The sequence below is a fragment of the Schistocerca serialis genome, chromosome 9 (genome assembly GCF_023864345.2).
Source record: "Schistocerca serialis cubense isolate TAMUIC-IGC-003099 chromosome 9, iqSchSeri2.2, whole genome shotgun sequence".
Lineage (NCBI taxonomy): Eukaryota > Metazoa > Arthropoda > Insecta > Orthoptera > Acrididae > Schistocerca > Schistocerca serialis.
The window spans coordinates 503,975,677-504,003,054 of NC_064646.1; the positions used below are offsets into that span (position 1 = coordinate 503,975,677).

The 27,378-nt window shown below is 43.5% G+C and overlaps 1 long non-coding RNA gene across 1 annotated transcript in view; it reads left to right on the forward strand.

Moving 5' to 3' along the window:
- The first annotated feature begins 1,726 nt into the window (after positions 1 to 1,726).
- The window catches only part of LOC126419881 (uncharacterized), a 41,288-nt gene continuing 15,636 nt past the window's right edge, over positions 1,727 to 27,378 (forward strand). Inside the window, exons 1-2 of the long non-coding RNA XR_007576019.1 lie at positions 1,727 to 1,795; positions 11,992 to 12,094. This is a non-coding gene — a long non-coding RNA (uncharacterized LOC126419881). The remainder of the gene's footprint in view (positions 1,796 to 11,991; positions 12,095 to 27,378) is intronic.

Genomic DNA, 27,378 nt, shown 5'->3' on the forward strand with positions numbered 1-27,378 from the left:
CTGATCTAATGAATTTGCGATTTTAAAGTTTTCTCCTTTTTGGAAAACTTCGCGGCACAGTGGATGAAGTTGTCCTGGCCTGTCCTCACTTAATTCCAACAATCAGTTTTGGAACATACCGACTGAGACAGTTAGTAGTCTCATCAGTAGAGGCCTGTATCTTCGAGGTTTCCGAGTCAATTTCATTAACACCTCAATGACAAACAAACAGTTGATATTCATGTTGAATCCCGTTTAAGTTTATAAAATTATTTTTTACGTTCTTGGAAGATCATACAGACCGCAGATAATATTCCAAGAATTTTACAAGATAAAATCGCTGCAGTCTCGTGACGCAATGTCGCAAAAAAAGTTTTTTTTTACCTATTTTTAAACGGCTGCACGTGAAAACTGACATTAGTATTAAGTACTTTTGCACATACTTTTGCTATGATATTTGAAGGTAATTTTTGCGTAAGATGATTGGATCTGGGATATCATATTTTGTATAGGTTTTTAAAAATGATTTTTATGCCTGTTTTTCAAATGGTATGTTTATTCCTGCCGAAGCATCACATAAATCCTAAAAAAATGGATTTTACATTCGTTCAGCTGATATCGTACTAATAAATTATTGCACATTGTGAAGTTTGGCGTCTTTCCACAGTATGACATGCAGAAATTATTGCAGACTACTTGAGACTTTTTCAAGCACTTGATATGCAAACGAAATATAACCTATATCAAAATTACTATTTTGACACACAAGTTTCCTAAGTTAAGTAAGATTTAAACTAACTGGGTTAATATGTTCTGCAAGTGGTTAGGAATAACGTTCTTTGAAATGCACTACCGCCTGATAATAATAAGGTAAATACACAAGTGCTTACATACTTATTGCAACAGTCATAAACGACAACATCGTCCGTTTTTAGACATTCTTTTCCCTCGATCCATTCTGACAGAAGGTCTCTTCCTTCAGACCTAGCAGAAGCCATAAGTTACCTCCATTATACGATTGAAATGAATCACGCATTCCACTTCATTAGATCCTAAGCGGCAGTTTCCTTTGTCAGTGACAATGAAAAGTGTTTCACTATCCACTGTCTTCGTAAGAGAAACGCAGGAAGAAAGAGCACGTTCGTGCTGCATAGCGACGGTACAATAAGAGAAATCACAATGGATATTCGTCTCTACCGATATCTTCCGAGACTACCTAGGACGCTTTTAACTAAGTAGTTTATAAAACGTACTCAGATTCGCGAAATTACTTGTGTTCTGCATATCAATAAAAAGCGTTATCATGCGAGTTATTGTAAAATATGCCCGGAAGTCAGGAAAAATTATAATATGCGTTATAAAAGTCTGAGTTCATGCTAAAGCATCAGGTGAAGATACGGTCCAGCACACCGTTTCTAGAGTGCAGTGCTCGCTATCACAACGGAAACAGAAACGGAAAGCTAGAAAATCACGGATGTGTGTAGAAGCCGGAAGTCAAACCGGTCCAATAGAAACGTATGCTAAAGGTATGATAGGGTCGCACACGTGAGAATGAGCACTGCAGGCTAATGTACGCGATAATTATTCAGCCAAAATATCGGGCTGGTATTACGATACAATGCTGCAGCCAGCACCATCCTGCCTCTTCACACGGTGGGTTGCATTCAGTTGTTTCGTTGTCACAAGACGGGAGGCGGCCAGCAGAGTTTGCAGGGACAGTCTGGGAATTGTAGTCAGCCACACTTCTGTCAGGTGAATCAAGCGTAGCAGCCCAACTACACAGTTTACTCAAGTTTTGGCTTCCTATCGGTAAAATGTGTGTGTGTCTACTTTCGTAATCCGATATACATCTCTTCTTCTTCTTCTTTTTTTTTTTTTTTTTTTTTGTTTTCCTTTCACATCTAAGACAGAACTGCGGGTTGGTACGTCAGATTTGTCTTCGGTTCTTCAGGGTACTTCAAAATGAATATATAGGATTTAAGGCTTTGTAGCACATATTACATTCGCCTTACAATTATGAATAATACACCAAATGAAAGAGAAACAGAAACAGTTTTTCTTACAATTATTCAGTGTGAACACAGATCACACGTCGGGTCGACAGGCGAGTTTTTCCGAAACCTTCATCAATGTGTCAGGAGTAACTGTTGCATTAACACTGCTTCTAAAGTCGGATAGATGAGCTGGTATGGGAGTCACATACACATGATCGCGTCAATCGTGTGTGAACGAGGAGGTCATGCATAAGATGCTGTGTCAACCGGCCCCTTGCGCCCAATCCTCCGGTCGGATACAACGTCGTTTAACCAGTCGCGTACTGAATTATGCCAGTGAGACGGCGCACCAGCTTGCTCCCAAATAAAGATGTGTTGTTCAACTTCTTCCCATTGAAGCACAAGCCATAGCTGTAGCACATTAAGATAAGGAACATTAGTTGCACTTCATTCACAAAAAACGAAAGGCCCATAAACTTTCCGCTGGGATACTTGTTTGGGCTAAGCGTGAAAGACCCGCACTCATTCAACACGTATTTCAGTCACTCTTTCCCATACCGTATTCTTCCCACTGCGCACAGATATACAAAAAAAGACTGACTTGCTCTTTCATTTGGTGTATTATTTTCAATTGTAAATTGATCGTAATAAATTCTACAACGCCTTAAAACCGGTACATTCATTTTGAAACACCCTGTACTTTCTGTGTCATGAATGGAAATAATAATTTTAGTTTCGCACCATTGTGTGGCTATACGTTTTATAACGCACTGTTACTTTTGCGTAAAATATCTCTGTGTCTTGAAATTGTGTACTCGTGTGAATTTATGTAATATCGACTGCCTGTAATGCATAATCTACTTAAAACCTAGTGACTTTTCTTGGTGCTATGTCCACGGGCTGTGTAAGCGTTTGTATAACTTATGGATTTTAGTAATAAAAATACTGTGAAACACGGACTACAATATCTTCTAGGATATACATCATACATAACAAAGGCAACTATTCAATAAATATGAGTCTCCAATCATGTTTCTGTCAAATTCTCGCGCTTTCGCGGTCTAGTGACGTCTGATGGTATTACCTCTAAGACGGGTATTGCGGCTGTAATTTATTCTCGCAATAGGAATAAGAGTCACTTCATCACGATGTATTTCGTTTGTTACGCATTTCATTTTTCTCCATTGTTTCGTCGGACTAGAAATTTGAAGCAAATCGACCAAGAACATTGAAGTAAATCGGTCAAATGCTTCTCGATATGTTTAGTAACAACGTTTCGTGTATATTAAAAATATGTAGCTTAAGTCCGGTGTAATATTCCTTACTGGATAACGTGGAAATTATCACGAAATGTTTTGTAGACAGTGACCTTTCTCTTCTCTTGAATGTGAAGTGTACAATATTTCAGCAACATCGGAGTAAAACTGTAGATCCGTACGAATTACAAACAAATAAACAAGCAAACAAACGGACACTCATCTTTGAATTCATAGATTTTACTAGAGATGCATGCTTTATAATATATCGATAGATGACTATGTGAAGTCGCACAGGCGCCGACATAAAAAAAATATTTGGGGGGGGGGGGGCATATTGGGGGTCTTGACGCGGTAAATTTTCTAAATTTTAGATGAAAAATATCGAGTTTTAAAGTTTTTTAAGCGTTTTAGAGTCATATGATCTACATTAGAACCCGAAAACAGGACTATCGATAACTCGACACTCCAGGAAACTCGACAAGCAGGACACATTTTTTGGCTTTGAAACAAGAAAGACGTACGGTATTTTCGTAAAAAGCTAATTTTACATAAAGTAATAACCATGCTTATAGACTATTACAGAGTAGTGAGTATAAAACTCTGAAAAGACTGAAATTATATTTAAATAAATCCTAAACTATCATTAAAGCAATAAAACATAAAATATTGCTGTCGCACATTAATAGCACTTTGATTACTAAGTAAAACAATTTAAGCTTACGTTGAATAAGGCTCATTGTTCATTAAATAAAAACAATATCTCAAAGTTAATGCTTTAATACAGTTGATAAAGTTAATACAGTATGCCTAATACTTTCAGTCAAAAATTATGTAAATAGGGGGTTTTAATTGGGTCTTACAGCCTAAAAATATTTAAGTATTTGAAAATAACTAATACAGTACTATAGTGATATAGTAATACAATACTAAACTAGTACTAATATTTCAAAACTGAAAATTTAACGCTATGTATGTATTTAATTCTCTATTTAGTAATGGTTTTTAATATTGCTCTAAATGCCATTATTTGGGGTAGAGTGACTTTAGAAAGTGCAAATGTCGACCGTCCGATTGGTTTACTAACTACGAAGTCGTTGATGACTGGTTGGATATCCAATTCATCCAAAACATCTCGGTGGGCATGAAGAACAGACAAGTTGCTCAATCGCTTCTGTCCTATTGTAGATATGACTTCAGACGTCTAAGGGCGCTAAATCATCGTTCTGCTGTTGCTGTCGTGATTGGAACTGCTTGGAGAAGCTTAATGCACTTCACTACTTCACATAACATTTCTCCAACTGCAGGCTCTTGTGTAACGCACTTTCTTACATCACGCATGTTTTTTAAGACCAGTTGTTTTTTACTAGCGATATCAGCTAACATGTTCAAGTGTAAGCGCAGTCTCTCAATGTCTACGTCATTTCTAAAAAAACTCAGTCGATTTTTCTAAACTTGTTTCACCTCTGTTTACTAAAAATAAGCCCTCTTGTTCAACTGCAATGACTTGTATGAGTCCAGTTGAAGCAAACCGCTCAGTAATGCAAGATTGCACCGTTTCACAAATTTCAATGTAAATGGCTTTGTAATATTCCTTTGCGGTGTAGAAAGCGTGCGGCGAGCTGGATTCGTTGTTTCCGTACTTCTTTGGTATACTTCTTTTCCGAGGAAGCGAAGGATGATCAACTTGTGAAGGTTTTTCTTTTAAACACAATTCCCAAAAGTGTTCAGAACTATCACGCCTTCCATTCAATATACAAATCAAGCCCTCATATATTTTTTTTCCAGATAAGCAACACTTACATGAGAGCATTGAATTTTTTCATTGACACGCTCTCCTGGGTTCATTGCATGGCAATAAAGACGAAAAAAGAAATAAGTCTTGAATTGTAACATTGACTCAAGGTAGTAACCTGCCTCTGCTTTGTCCTCCGCAGAAAATGTTTCACAAAACTGTAGAAGTTCTTCAAAGTTTTTCAGCATTCTCAAGATACTATGAGCTAGCATACTCCATCGAGTCGGGCAAAGGGGTCGTAGACCAGCTTAGTCGTTGGCGCTCTCGCAGCGTATGCTTCTGAAGAGTCCCATCCTTTTGTTGAATTCCCTTACGGTGTTATTAAGTCCTTGGCTAAAGCCATAATATCCCTCATAGATGGCGGAGACTGTCTACAACTGCCAAGTCTAAACTGTGAGCAGTGGAGTGCACATAATGTGCTTTTGGTTGTATATCCAAAACTAACTTTTTTAGTTCTGTGAACTTAGCTATCATATTCGAGGCACTGTCCTCTCAAGTTAACCATTTACAAACCAAGACGAGCAAAAATATTTTTAAAATACTAAATAGAGTTTGTGATTCAGTGTTGGGGGTCTCGTAAAAGCCAACTAAGTCCTCATTGATGATTAAGGAATCATCGACAGTGCGAATACAAAATGACACTTGTTGGTGAATCGAAGAATCATTTGTTCCGTCAAAATCATTTGTTTCGTCAACCATAACAGAGAAATGTGCAGTCTTCTTGATTGAGGCCAACATCTTTTTCAACACAGACTTTCCTAGTAGATCAATGATCTCGTTTTGAATATCGTGGGACGTGCACTTATACCCCGAACACCCTAACCAACATTTAAACCCAAATATGTCGTTCATTCTGAGTTCCAACAATTGAAAAAAAATTGAGTTTACATCTTCATACCCTCTAATTGCTAGTCCTTGTCAGCATAGAAATTGTAAGGTAGTAAACATTGTCTCAAGAGCTAAACGGTCTTTCTTCATATCACCATCTATCTGTTCATTCCACTGGGAGGCCACACTTCCGTTAGTGATAGAATTTAGTTTCAGAACACTTTCTTTATGCATAAACGTATTTTCATGAAAACGGAATTTTTCCAAAGCCTTTTTCCAATTAGAAAACCCTTCAGAAGTAAACTCATCTTCTTTTTTTTAAGAAAATTGTAACAGATTTTTACGATCTGCCTCTTTTCAGGTTTGGCAAAAAACTTTTTCGCTAGATGCTTCATGTACTGGCCATGTATATTTGATCACCAAGACTTCTGAAATGATCTTCCCTTACCTGATTGTCCAGGTTTCGGCTGTGAACGGTTCTCGTCTGAAGACGACGAAGCAATTGACGACACAATAATTGTTGGAGCTTGACATGCAGTATCATCAAGTTCCAAGCGCACCTTTTAAGTAACAAATTTATCCATTGCAAACTTAATTCACAATACACTAAGAGACTAAAGTAAACGAATAAAATGTAGTCATATAAAATAGCCCACTAGACACTAAAGTCAGAACACTAAGCACGTCTGCAGCATGCACTGAACGAAACTATCCACATTGAATGACTGCGGCAGCAGGGTGGGCGTTACATAGCAGCGGCATCGTAATGTCTCGAAGCGTTAAGGCGACGCGAGGCGGAGGGTTCCGTGCTTCTGGTCCAGTCCTCTTGATGTCGCCGTGGCCGCAACGCTGGCCCGCCGGCGCCAGACTTTACCCGAAGGTTCGCGCACCGGGACAAATTCTAAGTGTGCCCGCAGCACCGTAACACTATCATGATTCACACCACTCGTTTTCAGTTAACCTCCTTACTGCCGTAGTAATTATTTGTTTTAACTCACTACTGAATGTCTTTTAAAAGGTAACTATCGTCAAACAAGGAAAATAAAAAATTCCAACATAATTTTGAGATTTTACAAAGCATAATATAGCTAATAATTTTCTTAAATTATTAGGGGGCGCCCCCCCGCCCCAAACGAATTTTGAGTTGGCTCGGGCCCCCTCAGCCTCCATTGAGTCGGTGCCTATGTGAAGTCGTAACAAAGCAATCTGAGTACACGTATGGAGACATGGTTATGTGGCGCATGGTGCCTGAATCGAAAACGTCTAAGAGAATACCAAAAATTTCTTGCATTATTACATGAAGCCGTATAAATAACAATGAAATCGAAGGAACCTTTTTAAGTGGCTAGTTTTCCGAATAGCAACTAATTGTGGTTTGAAAGTTTACATGTGTCTTACACTACGGTTACTATTTCACAAGTTTGCACTGAGCCGACATACGGAGTGCCAAGAACAGTACGATTGATATCCTGGATAAACTGTTATCTATGGTTCTGTAAACTGTGATTTAGGCTGTTGGTACTTTAACTACATTCGTGCTCATAAATTAAGGATAATTGCAGAATGTGGTGCCACACAACGCGGCACTACGCAAAACTGGCGCTATTAGCATAGGCACAGATCTGTAAGTCCACGGTATTGGCGATAAGTTGAGAAAACCGTCCCGAAACACATGTACTACAAAACGCCACTGTTTCCTGCGCATGTGCCCCGACATCAATATGGAATATGATCACCATGCACACGTACACAGGCCTCATAACGGGTTGGCATACTCTGGATCAGGTGGTCGCGCAGCTGCTGGGGTATAGCCTCCCATTCTGGCACCAGTGCCTGTCGGAGCTCAGGAAGTGTCGTAGGGGTTTGAAGACGTGCAGCGATACGTCGACCGAGAGCATCTCAAACGTGCTCGATGGGGTTCAGGTCTGGAGACCAGGCAGGCCACTCCATTCACCTGATATTTTCGATGCACTCTTTAAATTGCTCTCAATCGATTCACCCTAACTGCCTGCGATGGCTGGTTGTTGTCTCGCCTTGAAGCTCCACATTAGACATTACATGGAGGTTGTCAGTCGAGTGGGTTTAATGTGTGGTTAGTACTGTGGGGTGTTTGGCCATCACAATCGCGACATAAAGCGCGTCAGCACGACCTCAGTTTCTCGGATATGTGGGAGGGTCATACAGCCCAAGCATGAACCTTTTGTGCTGCCTAGCTACGCCCACCAGATGATGACCCCTAGTGTTCATCACCTGTGAATTCCATTTCGAATGTTTTGCGTTAAATTCCTCTGCAATAAGCAGTTTACCACGGAGGGAAAGGAACGCTAGAATCTGCAAAGCCTTGGTGGTGGTCTGTGTGCTGCCACAATTGTGATCTGATCCGATGTTGTGGAGACAAATATTGCTGTTGCTACGAGTTTGTCAAGAAATGGCAACTGCAGTGTGCCTCCACCTGCAATGAACCTTATCTGTACGATAACAATAGTATTGGCTTGGTGCGTAAGTTTTCCATCATATAACAGAAGCTTTAGTCATCAATAATATTTTCTCCTTCACTATTTGCAACAGTCTGCAACATTGGGACAACTTTTCGATTCTCCGACTGTAGAAATCACGTAGTTTTGAGATAAAGAGCAGTAGTGGGACAAAGTTTGTATGGAACCACATTGCATTGCTGCCAAATTTATTCAAGATGGCGGATCCAAGATGGTGGCAATAGATATGGCAACATCGCAATGATGTCATGGCGAGTAGTTCAAATTTTGGCGGGAAAGTAGGTCAGTTGGGCTACCTCCACTAACCTATCTGACCACCACCTCATCTTTGGAATTGGCAGGAAAGGGACAAAGTCTGTGCTGGATAGGGTGAATATAAGTCTTTATTTTGAATGCAGTCTTTACTTGAACATTTTGGATGCATTATGGGAACAGCAATGATCAATATCTTATAAATAATTACTATTAAAAACCGTCTTGATCACGATTTATTTAACAAGGTGACCGGTTTCGACCACTACTGTGGTCATCTTCAGACCTACAAGTTGTATACAAAGCTCTAATTAGAGCGCTACATATATTAAAGAAAATACATAAAGTTATAAAGCTATAAAGCTATAAATCGTTGAATTACCATTGAGTAGGAACCTCTTTCTGTTGGAGAATCACTACTGGACAAACCAGTGCACGTCCTACTATATATAATGGAGGCCCCACCCACTTCTGACTGCATGATGTCATTACTAACCAATGAGTTATAAGTCGAATTACAATTTAAAATTTCTTAGTTAAAAGAACATTGTCAAGAATTAGAAATAAATACACACTAAACTTAGCTTATTAAACAGCTATTGTCAATTAAGAAGCGTTAAAAATATTTAAATATGTAGGAAAAGCCTGCTGCTTCATCTTTGCAATGGCGTCCAACTTCACCATAGCAACCAGTGGTTCCAAATGGTTCACTGACAGGCCTTGAGAGGGCAACCCATGTCTGCCAAACCGAAGTTCATTTTCTTACATATTTAAATATTTTTAACGCTTCTTAATTGACAATAGCTGTTTAATAAGCTAAGTTTAGTGTGAATTTATTTCTAATTCTTGACAATGTTCTTTTAACTAAGAAATTTTAAAATGTAATTCGACTTATAACTCATTGGTTAGTAATGACATCATGCAGTCAGAAGTGGGTGGAGCCTCCATTATATATAGTAAGACGTGCACTGGTTTGTCCAGTAGTGATTCTCCAACAGAAAGAGGTTCCTACTCAACGGTAATTCAACGTTTTATAGCTTTATAACTTTATGTATTTTCTTTAATGTATGTAGCCCTCTAATTAGAGCTTTGTATACAACTTGTAGGTCTGAAGATGACCACAGTAGTGGTCGAAACCAGTCACCTTGTTAAATAAATCGTGATCAAGACTGTTTTTAATAGTAATTATTTATTTGAACAATTTGAGTTGTCATAGGCAGTAGCTCCATCCAGTGTGTCCACCATGAGGTCTGGGAGCCAACTGACCTAGTACACAATACCACCACCAGAGGGCACTGTCATCCCATGGCAGTCTGGGGAAAAATGGTGGGAAAAGGACTCGGTCTGTGTCCAGCTGGTGGAGAGAGGAAGGAACGTACTTTATTTATTTTGGATGGATTTCACATAGTTTATTTCACTGATATAAAATACTCACTCTGACATGCTTGGCATCACAGTGAATAGCCTACACACCAGCAAAATACTCGTAAATTATCGAAATAATGCATTAAAATGATGTGCAGACATGCATACAACTCGTAAATTACTGAAATAATGCATAGCACAGTCTACAGACCTGTTTACAAAATAATGCAACAGACATGTTCATTACAACTGAAATTGTCAAAATAATGCATATATAATGCTCTGCCAACAGTCTCACAACAATTAAATAACGCCAAATAATGCAGTGCACTAACACAAATTGCACGTAAAATCGCTTTCAAACAATCATTAAGAAATTCGACTGTTTCATTTCAGTGAACTGCTCCCTACAGAGGTTCCAACGCGTGCATGCGCCAATGCTGCCGACTTTATATGGGTGCCTTGCAGGGCCAGCTGGACAGAAACCAGCGCCAGAGAGACAAATTCTGGTGCACAAGCCTTCGCTTGGTGAAAGTCGCGTCAGTTTTTGTGTATACAGTTACAAATCTTCAAATGTTATAGTAACGTCAGACGTCTATGTAAATCAGAGCCAAGTCTCCCTCTGGCCGAGCACGTGTTCACCTAACCACCGTTTGTGGCGCCTTTGTACCTGCTGCTCAGTGCCGAGAGAGTTTGCATAGTGGCTAACCCTCGCAGATATAACTAAACGGTTCTTAATGTTATATTGATGTCACATGTCTATGTAAATAACAGCCAATTCTCCCTCTGAACACATTGTAGAAATCTGTTGCAATGCTTCCTGGAATAGCACAGGGTGCATTCTCCCTAGCGATCCTAATGGGACATGTGAGGCGCCTCCAGCCACGTATGTGTTTACCCAACCACCAAGCGTACATGCCGGTCCTGTGCAGGCCTAATTGCCAAGCGAGAGATGTCTGCATAGTGACTCACCCACCCAGGTGCAGCTAAAAGGCTGTCAGTTTTATATTTAACAGACAAGTCACCCTCTGGACGCGCTATAGAAATCTTTTGCAGTGCTTCCCAGAGAAACACAGGATGCATTCACCCTAGTGATCACAAAGGGACAGCCTGTCCATTACTTATCAGTCCCTTCTCAGAATTCATGAAGTGTCACAGAAATAATTGACAGTCGCATTTGTTGTTGTAGGAGATTTCGTGAGATCAGCATGGAAATTCTCGTCCTAACAGGACGTGTTCACGAAAACAGCCCAGAATAACATCGATTGCATTCGTCCTGATGGTCATAACGAGGCCTCACATGTTACCCTTCCCAGAAATGGTAATGTCCTGCTTTCAGCATACATCTCAAAAATGTTAAATTTCTCACTGCTAAGAGCCATCATCATGTATGTGCACACTTGCGAAAACACTGTTAATGATGAAGCATTCTTGTTATTTGTAAAGAGAGACAATGGTCGCATCAAGCCCTTCCAGGAAATAGTGATGTTCCATGAAAGCTTCTCATTGGCTGTACATTCAAATGAAGCTCGCTCATTGGTCGCCTCAGTCTATATATAAACCCACAACCAACTTCCATTGTCCTCAGTCCACTGTCATCTGCCTTATTGTGCATACTGTCACCTCTGTGTGTACATGTTTTTTTCTCCCCAAGATGAAGAGAGGTAGCAGCAGCAACGATTCAGAGTGTAGCAGAAAGAGGCATAGAGTTGTGGAGACAAGATTTCCAAGTAAGTAAATAATTTGTATTTTGTGTGTAAATTTTTGTGTGTATATTAAATTCGCCTTTTTAGTTCCATCTTCTTCTTATAGTACAACTCTAGGATTTTATCTTGGAATGTCAGAGGAAATGGGAGTTGGCAGACTCTCGAAATCCAGCTTCCTGTGTTGGGTTCACAGACAGCATTGCCATTTGAGTATAATTTTCATTGTAATTTGTTCTTGCATAGTAGCAATTAAAATTTGCTAATTTCATTCTTGCTTTTTCGCTTTATATATCTTGTTTTTTGTTGTTGTTGTTGTTGTAGGCGAGACAGACCAATTGCCAGACGCCGATACTGACAGGGACAATGACATGTCTGAATGGGTTGGACAACGGACCACTGAACTAGAGGAGGAGGAGGAAAGGAGGTATGATCTGCCCCTATTAGATGATCATGATGACATCTTTGAGGGTGTGACGGAGTCGCCCGTTGAAGTGTTAATGCCTTGGAGCCAGAGCGAGAAATGTAATTTCTCACTCTGCTTATAACCTTGTGATCGTCATAAGTCTTTCTTCTACTGCGCCAGCAGCAGCAAGCAATATACTTAAGTATTATTTTTTTATCTCTTTTTCCACAGTGGTAGCGTCTCCACAGCCACAACACAGTGTGGCACGCATACCAGTAGTGGTTAAACCTCCTTCCTCCCCAAAACAGCGTCCGTTAGCCACACATTGCCTATAAGAGCACTGCTAGTCGCCACAAGGAAAGCCGCCGCTGCCGCTGCCACCCTGGCACCACCCCTCTATCATTTGTGGGCCAAGCAACAAACCACAACCCTCATGTTACCAGGCCGGGTTTTCAGCAGCAGCAGCAACAGCATCAGGAACCATCACCACAGCCTGGCTGTTCCAGACAGTCTCACCTGGTAGCACCGCAGCATGCTCCTCCATCATAACCATCATCATCATCATCATATCACACTCGACAGAATCGGCGTAAATGCAAGGTATTTGTGCCTCAGCACATACCGACTTTCCTCCCCCAGCGCCATCATCAATAGAGTGGATGCAGAATAGAATTAAAAAGAAGATTCTGTAGCAAGTGGCAGTTCTTTCTCCTGTCTTTTTAGTGAAGGACATCTGCTCAGTGATACTATACTGCAGTTAGAATACTCTGTGATTACAGACGGCTTTGAGGAGTAAATCTGGCAGGAGGGTACCGTGACCCTGTTTTGTTTTCTAAGAGCATGCCTTCCTGTCATGGAAACGGAGCTCCTCAAGGTAGCAAATGATCCACAGTATCCCGCCATTAAATGTAGTGCGGTGCACTCCCCCAAAGTTTATTCTGTTGTTGAAGAGACAACTCCTCATTATGTTTGGGGGGAAATGGCGTGATAACACAGAGCTCATCAGTCGCCGAGTGGTTCTGTAAATCCACCTTGAATGCCGTACTGGCCAGGTTTTCCGAGATGGAAGTCAGAGGGTCAGCTAAGGCGCTAAGCCGAATACTACAACTGCACACCCATACACATGTCTATGATCCAGAAAATCGAGGGTCTGGCTATATCAAGATACCAGAAGATATAGCTAATAAGCGGACATGTATTAATGCGGAAAACATAGATGATTAGGCTTGTTTTGCGTGGTCAATCCTGGATTGCGAAGGAAATAACAATCATAGGGATCATCCTGAAAGTCCACCATGTAGGTGATAATATTTGTGTGTGTGTGATAATATTTGTGTGTGTTGTAACTTTGATGGTCTCGATTTCCCCATCAAGATCCAGGACATACCTAAATTAGAAGTGCAGAATACCGAAATATTGGTTCATGTTTATGGCCTGGAGATGAAAGGCACGTCAGAGCAAGACAAGCATCGGTCCCCTCCATTTCTCAAAATCAGCCAGTTAGCGTGAGCTGCATATAAACATGCTGTCCTTCTCTGAAAGTGATAAATATCACTACATTTGGATCCTGCAAGCATGAGGAGCTAGCATCCCTTTCATACTTGACACCTGAAAATTCCTGTAGAAACACGTGTCTATGCATAGCCTTTGTATCTGAGGTCCAGCGAGATGTTTGCATAATAGATCACCCTCATCAAGATATTTGCATAATGACTCACCCTCGGAGGTGCAGCTAAAATGTTGTCAGTGTTATACTGACGTCACGGATCTATGTAAATAACAGCCAAGTGCCCCTCTCACTGCACTAGAAAAATCTTTTGAATTGCTTCCCAGAATAACGCAGGATGCATACTTCCTCACGATCCTAACGGAACAGCCTGTCCATTACTTATCAGTCCCTTCTCGGAATTCGTAAAGTGTCACAGAGATAGTTAATTGTCGCTTTTGTTGTTGTTATAGGAGCTTTTGTGAAGCCTCAGCTTGTCGGCATGTAAATTCTTGTTCTAACATGACCTATTTACGAAAATAGCCCAGAATAACAATGAATACATTCTTCCTAATGGTGCTAATGGTACAGCTCATTCATAACTTTTACTGAATTTACCTATTAAACGGCTGCTGCTGCCAGTGTGGGAGCACAGTCCGCATTGTTTTCTGCAGACGAGACTTTCAGTGGCAAAACTATCTTGTCCAGGTCGCCATATTGCACTGACAGTTAACCCCGACAAGGTGGTCCACAGATGTCAAATACATCCCACATACTCACCATACCGCAGTGCAGTACTGACGGAGGGAACTGCCCCATAAATGCAGCTCATGACCACAGACGCAGCCGGCCGAAGTGGCCGTGCGGTTAAAGGCGCTGCAGTCTGGAACCGCAAGACCGCTACGGTCGCAGGTTCGAATCCTGCCTCGGGCATGGATGTTTGTGATGTCCTTAGGTTAGTTAGGTTTAACTAGTTCTAAGTTCTAGGGGACTAATGACCTCAGCAGTTGAGTCCCATAGTGCTCAGAGCCATTTGAACCATTTTTGAACCACAGACGCAGAAGTGCGAGTCAGCCAGAGAGAGGCCAGTTGGCCATGGACGACCCCACCCTCCACCCCAGGAGGATCTGAATGGTAGGAGTTCGAATGCATATCAGTACTTTCAGCGCAAACACTCGTCATATTGAATCTTCTCAAATTTCTGCAGAATATACACGCGACACACGCGGTCCCGAGGGCAACTCAACGAGAACTAGGTATTAGTTTACTATTCACCATCCCAGGGGGAGCCGCGAACCAAATCGTCATAAACCAGACGATCTCCTGGAGTCTCTGACCTGCTTGCTTGCTGCTGTGCCTTGTACAGTCGTCTCCAGACTCACACGAATATTGGAAACCATGCACATATTTTTCATTCAGTGTAACTACAATTAAATAGGATTGCTGCTGCAGTTTGACATCGAGCAATGTACTGGAAATGTCTCCTCCTGTCACCCTTGGTTCTGGTACGAGCCTCATTATCGATAGTGTACATAATTTTCCACATAAAAAATCTTTCATTACGGCTATCGATGTGCTGAATTTATCATTGTCGATAATGCAACAAGGAAAACGCGAGGATACGCATAGGGGTGCCGATGAGGGGACTCCTATTTTACAGCCATATTACCCGTCCTGTTTGTACACTATAGCAGGTCCAGTTGAGCCCTTTTATTGCAATATTGTGCTGCTGTTTACGAAATGAATCTGTCACCCCTTACTTTAGAATATATTCCTCAAAGCATTGAATTCACAATTCGCCACGTCAAGTCTATCCTTCCTTCACGACTAGCCTTATGTTTTTCTTCCTACATGAACAGTAGTTTGATTATGCCCTACAAACATCCGGTGATATGTTGAAACATAAGCCACAGTACCTTTACGTTCAAGCAGCAGCATAAAATTTCTATCAGTTATAGGTGTACAAAAAAATTGTGATACGTCCACACTTGCACCAGCTGGGTGTCGTTTCCGCACTGCAAAAAAGCCTCCCGCCATCACAAATATTTGTCGATGAGTAAAGGATGTAATTACAATTTAAAGAGCCCTAGAGTCTTTTCGATTTATCGATTTCAACACTTCCACGAAACCTTGTCGTATTTTCGACACTTGTAAATCCAGCCTACACACAGTGGCGTGCTTTATATATTCATACCGCCAAGTCTGATATTGTGTCAGTACGTTCCATGCATAACGACCACCAGCCAGATCACACAATTCTCCTCTCAATAAGAAATCATTGTGAGTGCAAAATATAAGCCGGCCGCTGTGGCCGAGCGGTTCTAGGCGCTTCAGGCTGGAACCGCGCGATCGTTACGGTCGCAGGTTCGAATCCTGCCTCGGGCATGGATGTATGTGATGTCCTTAGATTAGTTAAGTTTAAGTAGTTCTAGGGGACTGATGACCTCCGATGTTAAGCCCCATAGTGCTCAGAGCCATTTGAACCATTCCGCAAAATATAATGTACATTCATTCGGAGTTAATTTTCACGGGTGGAGCAGGTGGGTGGAGAAACCGCAAAACTCTTGGAGTCCAAGCAAATTTTTAAGTTCATGTTGCAAACAGCATGCCTGTTTAACACTTTCGAGCAGGCGGAGAAACACCGCAAGACGGATCTGTAGTTTCAGCCGGCAAAATTGAGTTTGTTACGTAAAAACAAAAAAGCCTGTTAACCCGTCATACAAAGATTTTGTTTGTTACATATGCGAGAAACGGTGACTTAGTGATACAGCCCTGTTTAGATCCTATAACGTGTGTACGGGTGCTGAATTTTGAAAAAGGACTATCATGTTATGTAGAAACCTCCTACAGGCCTGAATACAAAGAATGCTTTATTACAAGCGTGCAACAGACTTTTGTTTTTTCAGCGCACTAGCTTTATGTAACTGAATAGTCACTATGAATCGAACGTCATTTAGTTATTCAACTTCAAGTGTGTGCTATATATAAATGTCGTGTGACTAGGGCCTCCCGTCAGGTAGACCGTTCGCCGGGTCTAAGTCTTTCGATTTGACGCCACTTCGGCGACTTGCGCGTCGCTGGGGATGAAATGATGATGATAAGGACAAGAAAATACCCCGTCCTTGAGCGGAGAAATTCTCCGACCCAGCCGGGAAGCGAACCCGGGCCCTTAGGATTGACAGTCTGTCGCACTGACCACTCAGCTACCGGGGGTGGACAAGTGTGTGCTGAATGTCTGTGAATATGGTAGTGCCGTAGTTCTGTCGTTTGGTAGTGAGTGTAGTGTGTCAAGTATGGTCATACATTAGTTATCGCTATCAAAGGGGGTTAGTGACTGCGAAACTCCGCTTATTTAAGGACAGAGCTGTATCCACAATTTAGAAAAAATATTCTAGAGCCCTTACTTCCTCAATGTTACGACAATTAACCTTGAGGACTACGGATTCGCGGGAAAACAGAATGTCACTGCTTACAGCGGGTTTGAGCGGGTGAAATGGAGAAATGTGTGTAGTGCGCTCTCGGATTGTATGAACCTGATAAAGAGTCGTCTCCACGTGAACGCTTTTGATTATTACATGTTCCCCACACAACTTATATCGTTACTACGTGATATATATTTTACTTGCCACCTAACGTATTTCGAAGTATGAGCCCCGCATTGAGCACAAAGGCTCGAATGCCCAATGCCACACAGATCGGCCACCATCAGCGTCCCTTATGTCACTTTAGTTTAAGCTTTACAGAAACGTTATTCTCTGTTTCTTTGAGTCGTATATCGGCTAATTTGTGAATAACTTCTTTGATTGATTCAAGTGAAATCGAAGTGCGTAAGAGGAGGTTTTCATTCCAAGAAAAAGTATTCAGACGAATGTTTCCTCATAAAACGAGGAAGGCATGACTATTAAGCAGAATGCGGATGGGGGTATAGCAGATATTAAGTATTATTTAGCTGACGTAAAGCACAATCTGGAAGCACTTAAAGAAATGGACAGTTACTTTCTTTCCAATTCATTCAAACGGGGGCAATTAGTAATGGCACCGAAATTAGCAATGTGACGTCATGCCGTTAAAAATCATCATGTTTTTGAAATCGGTGAACTATACTTTCATGCTAAGCTCCAAACTGTTTAATATTTCCAAAGCCGCGAAAAGAGTAGGTGGGGCATAACTACGTCAACAGCAACTGTAAAATAATTGTTAGCACCCGACACTGCCAAACAAATACAAAGCTGCAGCTGTTTGCAGCTAAAAGCAGTATTTGCTCCAATTTTTGACTTTTTTAAGCTTAAGAGAATTAGCCTGCTTTGCCCCGATTTGTCCTTCCCAAAAAACGACATTTTTTAGTCGATTTTCGGTTTGCCAGAGAGAAATTGTGGCAACTCTAGTACCTTCCGCCGCGGAAGTCGAACACGAGTCAGAACAAATGGACGTGGTCAGCCCATAGAGGGCTCCGCCTCCGCGGCGGCTATTCCACGCCACGTGCAGACAGCGGCCAGTAGCCGCTCCCTCCGGTTTCGTAAATAGGGACCCACTCTGCCGTAGGCCAGCCAGTCTGGTACTCGCTCTGGATTTCGTTTCTATCTCGGCGGTACTGCGTTCTGGTCGTTGCTCGTTGTTGACCTTTGCCTGGCTCTGGTTCAGAGTGGATTTACGTTTGGTGCTTGGTGTTGTGGTTTCCACAAGCCTCCGTTGTTTGTCTCTTCCTCGTTGTGTCTCTCATAGTCGGTCGTGGTCTGCCGTCCGACTCCTCCTGTGTTTATCCGGTGGTGCGTGCTCCACCGCCGGCGGCTTCCCCGCCTGGCGGCTCCGATCCGCAGCCCAAGGCGTTCCCGCTGTTGGTTGTGGTTACTACAGCAACCCTAGACACATAGAAAGCTGTTATCGTGAAATAGGGCGAGCGTTACCTACATTTAATGTTATGTTCGGTTTTGTCGAATGGAAAAAATCACAAAACCAGCTCGGAGACCGGCACAGACTTGTCCAGTGTGGGCAGCGCGGCACCGACCTGAGCAGCGTGCTGAGACCAGCATCCACCTGTTGGCGGGGTAGAATGCTGCATTCCTATTGGCTCCCTGAGGGAAGCGGTGGGTGGAGGGGGGAAAAGGGTATATAACGACCACTTCCAACCCCCACTCTTTCCGTCGTCAACCACCGTAGTGCGAAGTCGATCGTCTTGCCCTCGCTCGTACACGTCAGTTTGCTCCTTTGTTGGGTGCGTGTGACCAATTTATGTGAAAAAATGAAAAGTTCAGCCGCATCATCAAGCGCCGTAGTTAGTGCCAGTGCTGCCAAACGGCGGAGACCATTAGCGCAAGGTGGAGAATTACTTGACAAGTACAGACTGAAGCCGGAACTGGAACATTTCTCTTCGATTAAGAATTTCATTTTATTGAACACATTTCTTCTTGTTATTGTCTCAGCGCACATCGACCGACACCTAAGCGTGGATGAAATGCATCCTGTGGTGCAACAGCAGAGACAGTGGCAGCACCTGCTGCTTCAGCATCGGCAGCAACAGCAGCATCATCGGCAGCATTGTAAATATATAATCAATCTTTGTAGTACTGTTGTGACCAGCGAGTCTGTAGATGATTTGGAGAGATAAAAATCGACGACTGTAAGTTTTTTCACTAAGAATATATGTTTTATTGTTTCAGCATACATCCTGGGGGTAACTGAAGAGTGCGAGAGGCTAAAACGGCAGCAACAGCAACAACACTGGATGCAGCTGCATCAGCAGGAACAGTGGCATTAACTGGAGCAGCAGCAATATCACAGTTAGCGTATCTCTGACGTCCAACTTCCTCCCTCTCTCAGCCTAGCGGGTCAGGGCTGCAGCAACCAGGCTGCCCGCAGCAGCCCGATTCCGCAGTGCCTCGTCCCCCTCTTCCTTCGTCGTCACGTCCTCGCCGATCACTTGAGGTACAGCACATACCTCGCCAACTCCATCGACTAGCTGTAGTTGTAGTATTAGAGAAGGTCCTGTGGCTAGTGGCAGTTCTCTTTCAGTGAAGGACAGCTGGTCAGTGATACCATACAGCTGTTAGAATACTCGGCGATTGCAGACGCATTTGACGAGCGAATCTCATTCACGAGGATGGAAAACCCGGCAGGAGGGTATCGCGACCCTGTTGGTTTCCTATGGGAGTGCCTTCCTGTAGCGGAAAAGGAGATTCTCAAAGTACTCACTGGTCCACGGTATCCCGCCATTAAATGCAATGCGGTGCTCTGCATCGAACTGTCGCACCCGCCACTGTCCCCCCCCCCCCCCCCCACTCCCACCCCCACCCCACCACACAAACATGATTCTGGTGTTGAAGAGACAACTTTTCATTATCTCTAGGGCGAAAACGGCGTGATAACGCGAAGCACATCAATCACTGAGAGCTGTCATAAATCCTCGTTGAGTGCTATACTGGCCCGATTTTCCGAGATGGAAGTCAGAGGGTCAGCTAAAGCACTCAGTCGAATACTACACCTGAACATCCATACACATGTCTACGATCCGGTAAATGGAGGGTCAAGCTATATCAAGCTCCCTAAAGATACAGCTAACAAGAGGGCATGCTTTAATGTCTAAAATAAAACCGAAGAGGCTTGTTTTGCATGTTCCATCCAGTCTTGTGAGATAAATTACAGAAAATATCTGCAGTGCAAAACTCAGTATGGTAGATACCTTGACATTCCTAAGTGGATGGTGCCAATTTCCCCATCAAGATCCAGGACATACATAAATTTGACCGAGCGAGGTGTGTTGTAACTGCGACCAGGTCGGTCGCGGGGTAGCACTGACGGAAAGCGCTGCGGGACCCGCAGAGAGGCCCGCGAACAACAACACAAAAGGACAGACACGACCAACGTAGGACGGAACGAATCTTCTTCTTCATGTGCCGTCTCCTCTAAGAAGGTTGGCTGTCATCATGGCAATTTCTGATCTTGATTTGGCTGATCTAAGGAGTTCTGACGTTGAACAGTTGTACCAATTTTTTAAATTGTCAATCCAGGATGTCCGTCTTCTACCCCTCGTTCTCTTCCCACAAATTTTCCCTTCTAGTATTATTTGCAATATTTTGTAATTTACTCGCCTAATAACATGGCCTAAATATTGTAGCTTCCTTACTTTAATAATTTTAATTAATTCTTTTTCCTTTCCCATTCTTCTTAGGACATCTTGATTAGTAATCCTCGACACCCAACTAATTCTAAGTATTCTTCTATATGCCCACATTTCAAAAGCTTCTAAACTGTTCAAGTCCTTCTTTTTCAATGTCCACGCTTCCATTCCGTATAATAATTTTGAGAATACATAGCATCTTAGCAACCTCATTTTTGTGTTTAAACAAATGTCTCTCGAACAGAATGCATTTTTCATCTTATTAAAGATACTTCTGGCCTGTCCTATTCTCGATTTAATTTCATCTGAGCTTTCAATCTCCTCATTTACAATTGTTCCGAGATATTTAAATTTACGTACTTGATCGACTCTTTCCCTATTGATTGTAAGATTTTCTTGTTGGTGTGTTTTAGATATCACCATGAACTTAGTCTTGCTTACGTTAAGAGTCAAGCCAAATTCTTCACATTTTTATGCGACTTTGTCAAGAAGTGATTGTAGATCTTTGAGGTTTCCAGCTAGTAGTGCAGTGTCATCAGCTAACCTAACATTGTTAATGTTTAGCCCATTCACTTTAATGCCAGCAATTTCATCTGATAGAGCTGCCTGGATTATGTCTTCTGAATACATATTAAACAATAAGGGTGAGAGAACGCAACCTTGTCTCGCACCCCTCTTTATTTCTATATCATTCGATAACTCATTTTCTACCTTCACGGTTGCGGTTTGATTGTAGTAGAGGTTATATATAATGCGGATGTCTTTCTTATCAAGTGTTTTCTTTTCTAACAATTCTATGAGATGATCATGACGAACTTTGTCAAATGCTTTATTATAATCCAGGAAGCACACATATAGTGGCTGGTTAACCTCCATACATCGTTGCGCTAATATGTTAAAAGCACACAATGCTTCTCTTGTACCGAGGGAACTTCTAAAACCGAATTGTGTTTCACTTATACCTTCTTCTACTTTTTTGTATATTCGTTGGTGTATAACTTTTAGAAATATCTTTAAGGTGTGACTCATTAAGCTTATTGTACGGTGATCATTACAAGTTTTGGCATTAGCCTTTTTGGGTAATGTAACAAAGGTAGATGTCAACCAATCCCTAGGAATAATTCCCGAATTATAAATATCATTAAACAATTGTACAAATGTATCTATATGGTCTATTCCTATGAGTTTCAGGATGTCATTCGGTATCTTATCCGGTCCAGGGGCTTTTCCTGTCTTTGATTTGTTGATAACATGTAATATTTCTTCTTTCGATATGCTTGGTCCTCGTTCTCCGATCATGTTATCATAAAATTTTTGATCTTTTCTTGTATCTTCAAATAGTTCTTTGACATATTCTGTCCACCTGTCCAGTTTACCTTTAACATCAGGAATTATTTTGTCATTTTTATCTAACAATAAACTTGTACTTTTCTTTTTATTAAGTCCAGCTAAATCTTTAACTTTTTTGTGTAAGTTGAAACTATCATGTCTTGTTTCATAACTCTCAATTTCAGAGCATTGTTCCTTGTACCATTCTTCTTTTGCTCGCCGTGTTTCTTTTCGTATTTCTGCATGTAATCTTTTATACTCACTTTCATCTCTATTTTTAAGTATTCTTCTTTGTTCCATCAATTGTAATATCTTCTCTGTCATCCACTTCTTTTTCATGTTGTCGTGTTTGGTCGCCATTGTGTTTTTACATGCATTATTTAATGTGTCTTTTATAAGTTCCCATTTGCCATCAATGTCTTCTGTTTGATTATTCTTTATCCTAACTAATTCCTTATTAATCTCTTCAGAAGTCTTTTGTTTAGTCAAGGGGTCTCTTAGAATAGTTGTATTTATATAGTCCTTCTTTTGTTTCTTTTGTATAGCTTTCAGCTTCACATGGAACTTTGCTACTAAAAGGTTATGATCAGAAAATATATCAGCTCCTGGATATGTTTTCACACCATGAATAGAATTTTTGTACCTCTTGTTTATAAGTATGAAATCAATTTGATTTCTGCAAACTTCTTCATTACAGTCTCTTGGTGATTTCCAAGTATAAAGTCTTCGTTTAGGGAGTTTAAAAAATGTGTTTGTAATAGACAGATTGTTTTCCTGGCAAAATTGTGACAGCAAATCTCCTCTTTCATTTCTTGTTCCTAAACCAAAAGGTCCAATAAGATCACCTTCACTTCCTTCACCTATTTTGGCATTAAAATCTCCCATGATGATAATAATGTCTCTGCTTTTTGAGGTTCCTATTGCTTGTGTTAATTCTTCATAAAATTTTCCTATTTCTTCTTGGTCTTTGTCGGCTGTTGGAGCATAGATTTGGATTAAATTAATATTTGTTTGTTTCGTTTGTAAATGTAGACTGATTACTGTATCTGAGATTGGTAAAATGCTTTTGACAGATTTACTAGCATACACATCTAAAATTATTCCTACCCCATTCCTGTGCTGGCTATCAGAATTTCCCGAGTAATATACTTTCATGTTGTCAATGGTCATTTCTCCTGAGTCAGGCCATCTTGTTTCACTTACACCCAAAATGTTAATTTTTAGGCGTTTCATTTCTTGTATAACATTATTTACTTTGCCTGGTTGGTATAATGATCTTACATTCCAAGTTGCTATTGTTGCATTATTTTTGTATTTACTTGTGGCATTGTTCAAGGCTCTCCCCCCCGGAGATCCGAGTGGGGGAGTTGAAACTCCGGATAATTTGACATTGAACCCTGCCATGATGAGTTTTCCTGGGGATATCCATTGGATCTTTAATGCTGTGGTTTCCCGTTGCCTTCAGCATCCTATGCCGTTGACCACCCTTGGTGATTCTTCCGTCTTTAGGAGTGATTTCTCACTCCAAGGACAAGAGGGTGCCCTTGCTCTACCAGCTCATCCGCCCTCTAGAAGGTCGTTGGCTTAGTAGAGGGTTCTCCTTATCCTGGGAGAAACTCGGTCGCCAGAGCCTCGTTAGCGTAGCAGGGGATACCACGTGCCGGAGAGGTTGACATTTGTGTGGGAGAGGCTATTGGTGACGCATCCCACACCTTACGGAACGAATACAAGACCGAAAAACAGTCACCAGGAAAATAACTCGTAAACGAACCAGGATGAAAGTAGTCTAGCGCTAGCAAGTGTAAACCGACGTAAGCGAGATTAGATGAGCGAGTGGCGGCGCTTAAGTATGCTCTCGGGGGCGCCGCTATTGACCGCTGGGACCACGTATCCCACTGTGGCGCCCCCACACTAAAAACGGGCCAGGAAAGCGCGCCGCCACAGCTTACAGGTGCAGCGACCTCTATGGGTCTACGACGTCCATGACGTCTAGCGCGGATTCAACTTCCGCGGCGCGCAGTACCAGATCCCTCCCCCATGAAACTTCCGCGTAGGGGCGGAAACGCCCCGGACGGTGTCGAGCTGGGTGGCAGTGCGAAGAGGAACGACGTGTCAACCGCTAGCAGCGGGAGGAAGGGACGCCCGAGGTATCCATGACAGCCGATCCAGAGTCCAGGGCGGGGGAGGGAGCCGCCGGTCCACCCGGAGGTGGAGAGGGCCGGCGACAGGCCTGCGGGAAGACGACAACCAGGGGCTCGGACAGTGACTCGAGGATTACGTCAGTACCCGAAGGGGGTAGGGAAAGAGGCGGCGGCGCGAGTCCCGTGGCAGCACGAGGGCGGAGATGATTATGATGGCGGCGCTCCAACCCTTTCGACGTCTGCACCGAAGTAACAAGCCGCCCATGGGCCGTGACGACCATGGCGGGTGTCCAACCCGCCTTGCGTCCGTATTCGCGGGCGCATCCAGGGATAAACTGCTGCGATGGCCGGGAGAGGGGACGGGAGGAAGACGGCATCAGCAAATGGAGCAGGGTCCACGGCTGTCGCCCATGAAGGGGCTCAGCCGGACTGCGACCGTCAATTGGCGTAGTGCGATAGGTGCTCATAAACAGGGCGAGGGCCGTCGTGGTTGGAGATGTGGCTACCGCCTTAGTCAGCTGGTGTTTAAAAGTGCGGACAAGCCTCTCCGTCACGCCGCTGGACGAAGGGTGGAAAGGGGGGCTATGGATATGCTTGATACCGTCGGCCTGACAGAAGTCGTGGAAGGAGGATGCTGTGAATTGGGGACCATTATCGGAGACCAAAGTGTGAGGCAGGCCCTCAATGGCGAGAACTTGGGCCAGGGCCGTGAGTGTAGCCTCCGTGGTGGTGGATGCCATTCGGACAACATATGGGTATTTGGAGTAGGCATCAACAATGAGTAACAACATGGATGCGATCGACATGGATGCGATCCCAGGGCCGGCGACGCACAGGCCAGGATGCAAACGACTGAGGCGGGCTTGCCTTGTGATGTGCACAGACAGTACAGCCACGGACCAGGCGCTCAATATCGCCATCGATGCCGGGCCAATAAACATGCCAGCGAGCTAAGACTTTCACACGGGACATACCCCAGTGCCCGCAGTGTAACAAACTGAGCACCCAAAGCCGCAATTCTGGAGGGATGACTACCCGGTGGGCATCCGACAGAAGGACATCATCGACCACGGAGAGCCTGTGGGACAGGTGGCGCCAGGGGCTAAAATCGGACTCTATCTGACGAGTAACATAGGACGGTCACCCGTGGACCACATAGTTGAGAACCTGCCGCAAGACAGGGTTGTGGCGGGTAGCCGCAGCAACGTCAGCAGCCATAAGAGGAAGAGCATCCCGGCGGGAGGAATCTATGTGAATGCAGAGGACCTCCTGTTGGTCAAAGGTAGGATCGGGGCCAGCAGGGAGACGTGACAAAGCGTCTGCATTAGCATGGTGGGTGGTGGGCTTATACCGGATGGTGTAAGAGTAATTACGTAAAACAATGCCCACCGCTGGAGACATTGAGCCGTCTGCTCAGGAAGGTGAGAGTGGGGCCCGAAAAGTGTAACGAAGGGTTTATGGTCTGTCAGAAGGGTGAACTTTGCCCCAGAGAGATAGGAATGAAATTTTTGGACCGCGAACACGATCGCCAGGGCCTCCTTTTCAATCCGGGAGTAGTTCCGTTGCGCCGGGGTTAACATCTTAGAGGCATAAGCGATGGGCTGTTCAGAGCCATCGGCATCCCGGTGCGCGAGGATGGCCCCAATGCCGTATGCCGACGCATCAGCTGCCACAACCAAGGGACGGTCCGGAGAGAAGGGACTAAGGCAAGAGGCTGACTTCAGCATCGCCTTTAGACGGAGAAAAGCCTGGTCACAGCCAGGAGTCCAAACAAGAGGTACCCCTTTGCGATGCAAGTGGTTGAGGGGTTGAGCAACAGAGGCAGCCTGGGGCAAGAACTTTAAGTAATAAGTAACCTTGCCCAGAAACACCTGCAGTTCCGAAAGTCCTTGGGACGAGGAATGGTCTGAATGGCCGCAAAATTACGACCCCAAGGGTAAATGCTATCTTTGCTAAGCCAGTGGCCTAAGTATTCAACTTCCGGTTGAAAAAACACAACACTTGTTCAGCCGACAGCGGAGACCAGCAGACTGCAGAGCGTAAAATAAGGCGCTAACGTTTTGCAAATGTTCCTGTCAGGAACGCCCAGTGACCAAGATGTCATCCTGAGAATTCACACATGCAGGGATAGGCTGCGTAAACTGCTCCAGGAATCGCTGGAAAATGGCCGGCGCCGAAGAGACAGGAAAGGGAAGGCACTTGTACTTATACAATACGAAAGGTGTGTTGATAACAATGATGTTCTGAGATTCGGCATCCAAGGGCAACTGGTGGTATGCCTCAGCCAGGTCTATCTTGGAAAAATACTCTCCCCTGGCAAGCTTGACAAGAAGGTCTTCCTATCGGCGAATGGGGTAAGTGAAGTGTCAACGAGGGACTGATCATTGACTGTAGCGTCGAAGTCCCCACACAGCCGAAGGGGCCCATTGGGTTTCCGTATGACCACCAGCGGTGTAGACCATGCACTATAGGTTACAGGTTCCAGCACGCCAGGGGCCTGGAGCCGATCAAGTTCCTGCTTGTCGACTGGCCGTAAGGCCACCAGAAGGGGCTGTGCATCTGGCCGGAGGGTGACGTGCACCTGAAAGCCGGAAGCACATCTGAGATCCGGTGCAAACAACGACGCAAAAGCGGAGCACAGATCGTCCAAGTCCTGAAAGGGAAGAGCCGTGGAATCGACCTTAACTTCGTCGGAAATTGAAAAGCTAAACAGTTGAAACGCATCCAGGCCAAAAATATTCGAAACCGACGGGTGGTCGACGACAAAGAGAGTAAGGAGCCGTGGAAGATGCTTGTATGTCACCTGGACGACGAACTGCCCACGAAGGGGAATGGAACCGTCTCCATAGGCGACCAAACGGCGAGAGGGAGGCGACAACGCAGGAGAGCCCAGGCGTGTATATGTCGCCATATTAATCAGGGAGATGTCGTCCCCAGTGTTGACCGGAAAACTGACATCCTCAGTGAAAATGCGGAGCGTGAGGAAAAGCTTCCGCACTGATGGGTCATCCTGTGGGACGACCGATTGCAGAACGTGGAAGGTATCTTGAGCCCCGGAGGGGCAGGACTGGATCGAGTCGAGCGACTACGACAACCGATCGGATGTGGCCCTCCTTGTTACACAGCGTGCACATTTTCCAGCGGTGGGGACAATCAGCCCGCGAATGGGCAAGGCGATAGTAGGCCGCGCGACCAGCGGGGAGGGGCGACCGAAGGCGCCGACGCCATAGAGACG